The sequence below is a fragment of the Heteronotia binoei genome, chromosome 6 (genome assembly GCF_032191835.1).
Source record: "Heteronotia binoei isolate CCM8104 ecotype False Entrance Well chromosome 6, APGP_CSIRO_Hbin_v1, whole genome shotgun sequence".
Classification (NCBI taxonomy): domain Eukaryota; kingdom Metazoa; phylum Chordata; class Lepidosauria; order Squamata; family Gekkonidae; genus Heteronotia; species Heteronotia binoei.
In genome coordinates this window covers 50222985-50231360 of record NC_083228.1, presented here as the reverse complement: position 1 = coordinate 50231360, position 8376 = coordinate 50222985, and positions in this window count along the sequence as shown.

The following is an 8376-nucleotide window of genomic DNA, read 5'->3' as shown; positions in this document are numbered from 1 at the left end:
TCTAAGATCTTGGGATACTAATTTAACAGAGTTGCAGAGACTTTTCTGTTGGGATTACAAATGGAAAAATTTCCAAAAGAAGATAGAACTTTAATCTGATACTTGCTTTCAGCTGCTAGGACATTGTATGCGCAATTGTGGAAGCAATAAAAAATACCAGAGAAATGGGATTGGATTGTAAAAGTTATGACATGGAGTGAAATGGACAAGTTGACAAGAACCTTAAGAGACTATGATTTAGAAGTATTTAAGATGGAGTGGAAAAAGTTCAGAAGATACGTAGAAAAAGAGTGGAAAAATAAAAGGACATTGGACAATTTTTGATAATGACGAAGTATAAGAGGGAGGAGGATATTAATGTTGGTTCTTATTAATTAAGGGTACCTTTAATATTAAGATTTTAAGTACTGTATTTTTCGGACCATAAGACGCACTTCCCCCCCCCAAAAAAAGTGGGGGGGAAAGTGTGTGCGTCTTATGGAGCGAAGGTACCTTCCTCGGGGGGGGGGGGGAGGGCAATCCGTTGCCTCCGCCTCTGATCCCAGCGATTGTTGGAAGAAGCTGGAGCCAGGCAGGCAGGCGGAGGCAGCGGATCGCCCCCCAGGAGGAAGGTGCGTCCTATGGACCGGAGCGCCTTATGGTCCGAAAAATACGGTATATAACACCAGCGGGGGTCAAGTAACGGGGAGAGGGGTGGGTAGAAAGTAATATATGGGATAGATAAAAAAGTAATTATTAATGATGTAAGAAATTGAAATTTATTACCATATGTTACTAATAAAATTGTTTGAAACAACCAAGAGTAGTCTGAATTTAAAAAAAAAATACTTTCAGGCATAAACAAGCTTTTACTAAGTTACTTAGTTTTACTTAGTTGGATCCTCTCACACACAGGATTCCATCCTGTCCTTCTCCAAGAGTCAGACTAAATGGTACCAGAGACAGGCCAACAATTGGATACTCAATTCAATCTCAGAAGAACCAACCCACTCTGTCACACTACCAAGCAGAGTTACCCTCAACTGTCTGTTCTTTTACTGAGCCAGACATGAGCTTTCACTGCTTTTTCCCTGAGGCGGAACCCAACTCCCTCTGCACTCTTTTTGAGGCAGACCTGAACTAAACTCTCACTGTACTTCCCTCCAACATTACATCCTCCTTCTGAAAGGTGGCTGGATGTTGGAGCAGTACTCCTGTAGGCTTGAGTGAATGGTTGTTTTCCTCTTTAGGGCAGCCTACAGTCTGTCACAGGCAGCAGAACAAGATCATCCACGAACAAGAGGGAAGCTTCTTCATGCACACAGGGAAACCTGGATAACTTTGGCTTTCTAAAAGGAGACACCCCTTCTCCACTCACACCGCCTCTCTCTCTCTCTCTCAGGTTTAGGGTTAAAAGTAGGATAGGTCCTTGCACTTGCAATCCTTCACATTACTTTAAAAATATATAGACAGTGGACCTCTGCTCAATATGTTTATCCAATCCACTCTTGAAGCCATCTATGCTTGTAGCTGCCGTCATCTTCTGTGGCAGTGAATTCCATTTGTTAATCACTCCTTGGGTAAAGAAATACTTCCTTTTATGTGTTCTGAGATACACAGCGCTTTTACAAGCTCTGCAACTTTGGGGTTGGATCTGCTCTTGTAAATATCTCTGCTTATATAATGCTCTTGTTGGCATTTGATCTGTAAAATACTAATAGAACAATTTCTGTCCCAGAAACACAAGAACTACCATTTACAGTGCTTATGTTTACAAGCTATATCAAAGCATAAACTACAAGTTTAGAAGCCTTGATGTCTTGTAATATCTTGAACAAGAAAAAAAAAAGATTATTTTCTTTCAGGAACAGTTCTTGTCAGCAGCCCTTTTATAGAAGGGAAATACCTTAATGAGAAAGAACACCCCTCTAATAGTACATTGTAAGGATTAGATGATTGGGGAAAAACAACCCAACACTACTGTTCAGTGTGAAACTATATGACTCTTGAGTGATTTCTAGAATGCAGCTGAGCCCAACAATAGGTTTCTTTAAAAATTAACATATATTCTAATGAACATATATTGTAGCAGTCACTGTACAGAAATTTGCATCCTGATTGGGGAATGACCCCAACCTTATTCACCTATATTAAATTTTTTAAGAATTATAAGACTATTCTTTTACAGTTATCCATGATCAAAAAATGGGGGGGGGGGGAGTATAAAAACAAAAACTTTCATTCCCAAGTATTCTTTTTTGTGTTCAGCATTAAATGTCTTAGGTTTCCACCTAAGTCTTTCATCCATCTTTGATGGAACATCCAATTTGTTAGACCTTTTTTGGGGGGAGGGATTCTTGTCAGGAGTGAAAGTTTTCAAGGGATGTGGAAATGTTAGAGACTCCTTCAGAGATGAAAAGGATGAAGTAATAAAAGTGTTGTGCACAATCTTTGGAAGCGATCAAGAAGGTTTCCCCAACATGTAACCCACTGTGCTATTTTGAAGCAAGTATCAAGGCAAAAACAAGCTATTTTAATTTAGACATGAAAAGTCAAAGTACAGTATTTTGCTAGTAGGCAGCTTATGGCTTTTTGAGGTGAACAATGGGCCACGAAACAGCTTACATCTATTGCTGTGTCATGCATATTCATGAACGCATGCCAAAGAGATATTGCTAAAAAAATGATTTAATTAAAAAGTCAGCTCATGAGAACAGTGCTTTCTTCTCATAACAGTTTGGGGTAAGAATGACCTACTAAAAGATACTGCTTTGCGATGAGAACTTCAGTCAATTTATGCTGTAGCATAAAGAGCTGCCACAGAGAAAAAAGAAAACATGAGAGAAAATGTGCCTGTCAGAAAATAAAAACGGTACAGTCTAACAAATGTTAAGCATGCACAAGTCCCATTGAAATCAGTGGAATTAACGGTCACACATAAATACCTAAATGCTGATTGCTCCCAATATTTTAATGATTTTTTTGTTAAAAATGTGTCTGTTTCTTTAGCCTCCAATTGAGATTAACAGTGCAATCCTATGCAGAGTTACTCCAATCTAAGCCTATTTATTCTATCAAGGCAGCTTGGCGTGGAGTGACTTTGTATAGGATTGTACTGTTGGAATAGCAGCTTCTGTAGACAGAGGATGAGGGGACAGCTAGGCAACCATGTAACATCCCTTCCTTGAAGAACTGATTGAGGGAAACAAGGGTTAAAGACAGGCTAGTACTGTGTGACAATCAGGAAAATTGACAGAGAAGTAGGATCTATCTCATCCTTTCTGCAAGATCAGGGCAACATACATGAGCTTTCCATCCTCCATTTTATCCTTTCAGTAGTGTTCTGAGATAGGTTAAGGTGAGACGGAGCAACTGATTCAAAATCAATTTGAACCCACGTCCTATCAGTCTGATGCTCCACTGCATCAGAGTGGATCTCATGTTCTTCTGAGGCAATTACCTCTCCCTCTCTCTAATTGCAGCTCAGGCATGGATAAATAGTACCAGTCAAGGGTGTTAGAGCTAACTATCCTTCAGACACAACAAAATGACTGAGGATTTGCAAGATAATTTTACAGTGAAGAATTAACACATTAAGTCAGGCAGACTGGAAGGTTAAAACACACCTGGAGGAAGGTATGAGAGTGACCCTTGTACATAGTCAGGTAGTCAGAAACCAGTGGAGTCAGCAGTGTTGGTGACCTAGCAGAACCCTCTCTGCCTGGAAGGAGGCAATGACAACAATGGGCATATCAGCGTTGCTATTTTAAGCCTAAACTGCTATCTTCCTTACACTTCCTATGCTACGTAGTGCATTTTTGCATACTATTAGTGCAATGTGATTGGTGCATATTAAGATTTTCCATAAATGTTTAGTAGGCTGTGTTGCTGTTGTGCTTAAAATGTATATAAGCAAATATCTGTAAGTATTCCTCCACAAGTCCAGACCTGGGAGCAAGCTGGTGGCAGTGAAGGATGTGGTCTTGGCCATTGCCATTGAGTTGGGTCAGGTTGCCTGCAGCACTGGATCCTGTAGGAGGCCAAGAGGAGGTTGAGCTTCCATGGACCCTGTTGAATGGTAGCACCACTGAGATTTGGCTTGCTCCAAGGAAGTGACAAGCGTTGCCATTGTCACTGCTGCTACCTCTCAGGTATAAGACCATACCCCTCACTGCCACTAGCTTGCTCCCAGCCCCCCACAGTTTTCAAGGGCACCAACCCACCATGAATGTTGCTGGTTAAGTTAAGAGCTAGTCTGTCCTTGAAGTAGACAGTAAGCTAGAATCTGCATGCATGCACAGGTTTTAGCAAATGTTTTAAAAGACTTGATAAAAGTGGAGAAAGAGGGTGGGGCAATGGCTCTGTGGAAGGATTTCCTGTAGAGTTTGTACAGAATTACAAGGGACATTGTAGCAACGCTAGTACTCCTTGTAGCTTCTGCTCCAAAAATTTATGCAAAACACCAGTTGATGCACACCTATCCCAAAGGTAGCTGTGACAATGAACCTTTACAAATCCAAAGATATTAGAAAAAAACTGGCTTTGAAGGAAGAAAGCTGTGCTATATTCAAAGTGTTTCTTTGTATTCCAAAACATTTGAAAGTTATGTTTGAGATCCAAAGAAGGATGCAATGAGTTCCACACACTCGAGAGAGCTTTAGATTTGTATTTCTTGAACTGCAATTCCCTTGTCACAAACAAAAAAAAGGCTTTTGAAATTAAGTAGCTGTATTTTTCCCTCATAGGACAAGTGAGGGTATAGTTTTGATTGGGGAAATGGCATGGAGAAAAAGATTTAACCGCTTTCAGTGCCCCACATCTCTCCATTGCTACTGCAAACAAATTCACCACTCAGCAAAGTGACATTGGGAGATGCAGTCAAGGATCTAACTTTTAACCTGGCCCTTAAAATCCATTTTTTGCAAAAAGCAGAAAGCATTATTCTGAGCCAAATTGGCTGTTTCTTAACTACTGAGATATTGTAAACAAATATACAATACACATGCTGTTTTGTCATGACCTTGTCTAAGTAACTAAGCATAAGGTCCATTAAAATGCACATATTCGGTCATCAGACCAGAAAAATAGAAGCTTGCTTAATGTTCTAAATAAGCTACATAGTTCATTTTTGCATGCTATTATTAGTGCTACTCTCTCATAGATTGCTGCCTTGACATGGCGAGAGGGCTTGCACAGTTGGGCAAGTACAAGTAACTACAGAAAGAGTGAAGCGGCTGGGCCAAAGCCAAAAGAACGCTCAGCTGTGGATGTGTCTAATGGTGAAAGGAAAGTCTGATGCTGCAAAGAACAATATTGCATTGGAACATGGAATGTAAGATCTTTGAATCAAGGTAAGCTGGATGTAGTCAAATAAGAGATGGCAAGACTGAACATCGACATCTTGGGAATCAGTGAACTAAAATGGTCGGGAATGGGCGAATTTAACTCAGAGGATCAATACATCTATTATTGTAGGCAAGAATCCCATAGAAGAAATGGTGTGGCCTTCATAGTTTACAAGAGATTGAGAAGACAGTAATGGGATACAATCTCAAAAATGACAGAACAATCTCAGTCCGTATCCAAGGCAAACCATTCAAAATCACAGTAATCCAAATCTATGCCACAACCACGGATGCAGAAGAGGCTGAAGTGGACCAGTTTTATGAAGATCTACAACACTTTCTAGAACTAACACCAAAAAAAGATGTCCTCCTCATCATAGGGGACTAGAATGCCAAAGTAGGAAGTCAAAAAGCAATCAGAACAACAAGTTTGACTTTGTAGAACAAAATGAAGCTGGGCAAAGGCTAATAGAGTTTTGTCAAGATAACGAGCTGGTCATAGCAAACACCCTCTTTCAACAACCTAAAAGGCAACTCTACACATGAACATCACCTGATGAGCAACATGGAAATCAGATTGATTATATACTCTGCAGTCAAAGATGAAGAAGCTCCTTGCAGTCAGCAAAAACAAGACCTGGAGCTGACTGCGGCTCATATAATGAGCTACTCATTGCAATATTCAGGCTTAAACTGAAGAATACCGGGGAAGCCATTAGGCCATTCAGAATCACATCCCTTATGAATATACAGTGGAGGTGAATAATAGGTTTAAGGACCTAGAGTTGATAGACAGAGTGCCTGAAGAACTATGGATGGAGGTTCATTACATTGTACAGAAAGCAGTGATCAGCACCATCCCAAAGAAAAAGAAATTCAAGAAAGCAAAGTGGCTGTCTGGTGAAGCTTTACAAATAGCTGAGGACAGAAGGAAAGCAAAAGGCAAAGGTGAAAAGGAAAGATTCACCCAACTGAATGCAGATTTCCAAAAAACAGCAAGGAGAGTTGAGGCCTTTCTGAAGGAACAATGCAAAGCAATAGAGGAAAATAATAGAATGGGAAGGACAAGGGATCTCTTCAAGAAAACTGGAGAAATCAAGGGGACGTTTCATGCAAAGATGGTCATGGTAAAGGACAAAAACGGTAGGGACCTAACAGAAGCAGAAGAGATTAGGAAGAGGTGACAAGAATACACAGAAGAATTCTACAAGAAGGATCTCAGTGTCCTTGACAACCATGACAGTGAAATCACTGATCTTGAGCCAGACATCCTGGAGTGCGGTCAAGTGAGCCTTAGAAAGCATTACTAACAACAAAGCAAGCAGAGATGACGGTATCCCAATTGAGCTATTCAAAGTCCTAAAAGATGATGCTGTTAAAGTGATGCACACATTATATCAGCAACTTTGGAAAATGCAAAAGTGAGCAAAGGACTGGAAAAGGTCAGTTTATATTCCAATCCCAAAGAAGGGTAATGCCAAGTAATGTTCAAACTATGGCACCATTGCACTCATTTCACATGCCAGCTAGGTCATGTTAAAGATCCTACAAGCTAGGCTTCAGCAGTATGTCTATCAGGAACTACCAGAAGTTCAAGCTGGGTTTCGGAGAGGTAGAGGAACTAGAGAAAAAATTGTCAACATTCGATGGATTATGGAGAAAGCACAGGAGTACCAGAAAAACGGCTATTTCTGCTTCATTGACTACACTAAAGCCTGTGATTGTGTGGATCACAACAAACTGTGGCAAGTTCTTAAAGAGATGGGAGTACCAGACCACCTCACATGTCTCCTGAAAAACCTGTATAAGGGTCAAGAAGCAACTGTCAGAACGGGATATAGAGCAACTGATTGGTTTAGAATAGGAAAAGGAGTTCGACAAGGATGTATATTGTCACCCTGTTTATTTAATTTATACGCAGAGTACGTCATGCGGAATGCCGGCCTGGATGAAGCACAAACTGGAATTAAGATTGCAGGGAAAAACATCAAAAACCTCAGATATGCAGATGATACTACTCTAATGGCAGAAAGTGAGGAGGATCTAAAGAATCTCTTGTTGAGAGTGAAAGAGGAAAGCACAAAAGTAGGCTTGAAACTCAACATCAGAAAAACTAAGATCATGGCATCCGGCCCCATCACTCCTTGGCAAATAGAAGGGGAAGACATGGAAGTCGTGACATACTTCATATTTCTGGAATCCAAGATCACTGCAGATGGTGACTGTAATCATGAAACTAAAAGATCTTTGCTCCTTGGGGGGACAGCTATGGCAAACCTAGGCAGTATAATAAAAAGTAGGGATATCACCCTGCCAACAAAAGTCCATATAGTTAAAGTGATGATATTTCCAGTAGTAATGTATGGCTGTGAGAGTTAGACCATAAGGAAGACTGAGTGAACTGGCAACCTGAGAAGAATAGCATGAGTCTCTGATGGTGGGCAGAGGATGGGAAGGAGGCCCTGAGTACTTTAAGGGAGCCTCAAAACCTGGAACTAGCTCTTCTAACTCTTCTTGTCATATTATTTGGTTTGGCCATTCCTAGGTAACAAATGAGCTTCCTGCCACTTAGGCCTGGTTTCCATATGAAGGAGAATACGGTAGAATAGAAGATACTATTGCAGTGGTGGATTCCAGTTCTGTATTTTAGGGAATAAAACCCTGCATGCAAATAGAAAGTTGGGTAAGCAGGGAGATCCTCACCCTTTTGATTGCTGTAAGAATGTCAGATCTGGGATACCCCAGTCTAAACTTCTACTTCATTATGAAGCTCACTGATACAGCTCACCTTGATGTAGACACTACACCACACTGGTTCTCTGTATGTCACTTCTATATGCTCATTCATACCCATATTTCTTTGTGCACCTTGACTCAACAGTTTAATTTGATCTGCCAGAGAGCAATTACAAGTACTTTTTGTTGTTCATTCAGAAAGTTTGACTAAGTTTGTATGAATAATGATAATGAGTTCTGATAATGAAATACTGTGCCCTCCTCACCATCAAGGTACAATATTCAACACGGATGCTGAATGCCTATGATTTATTAA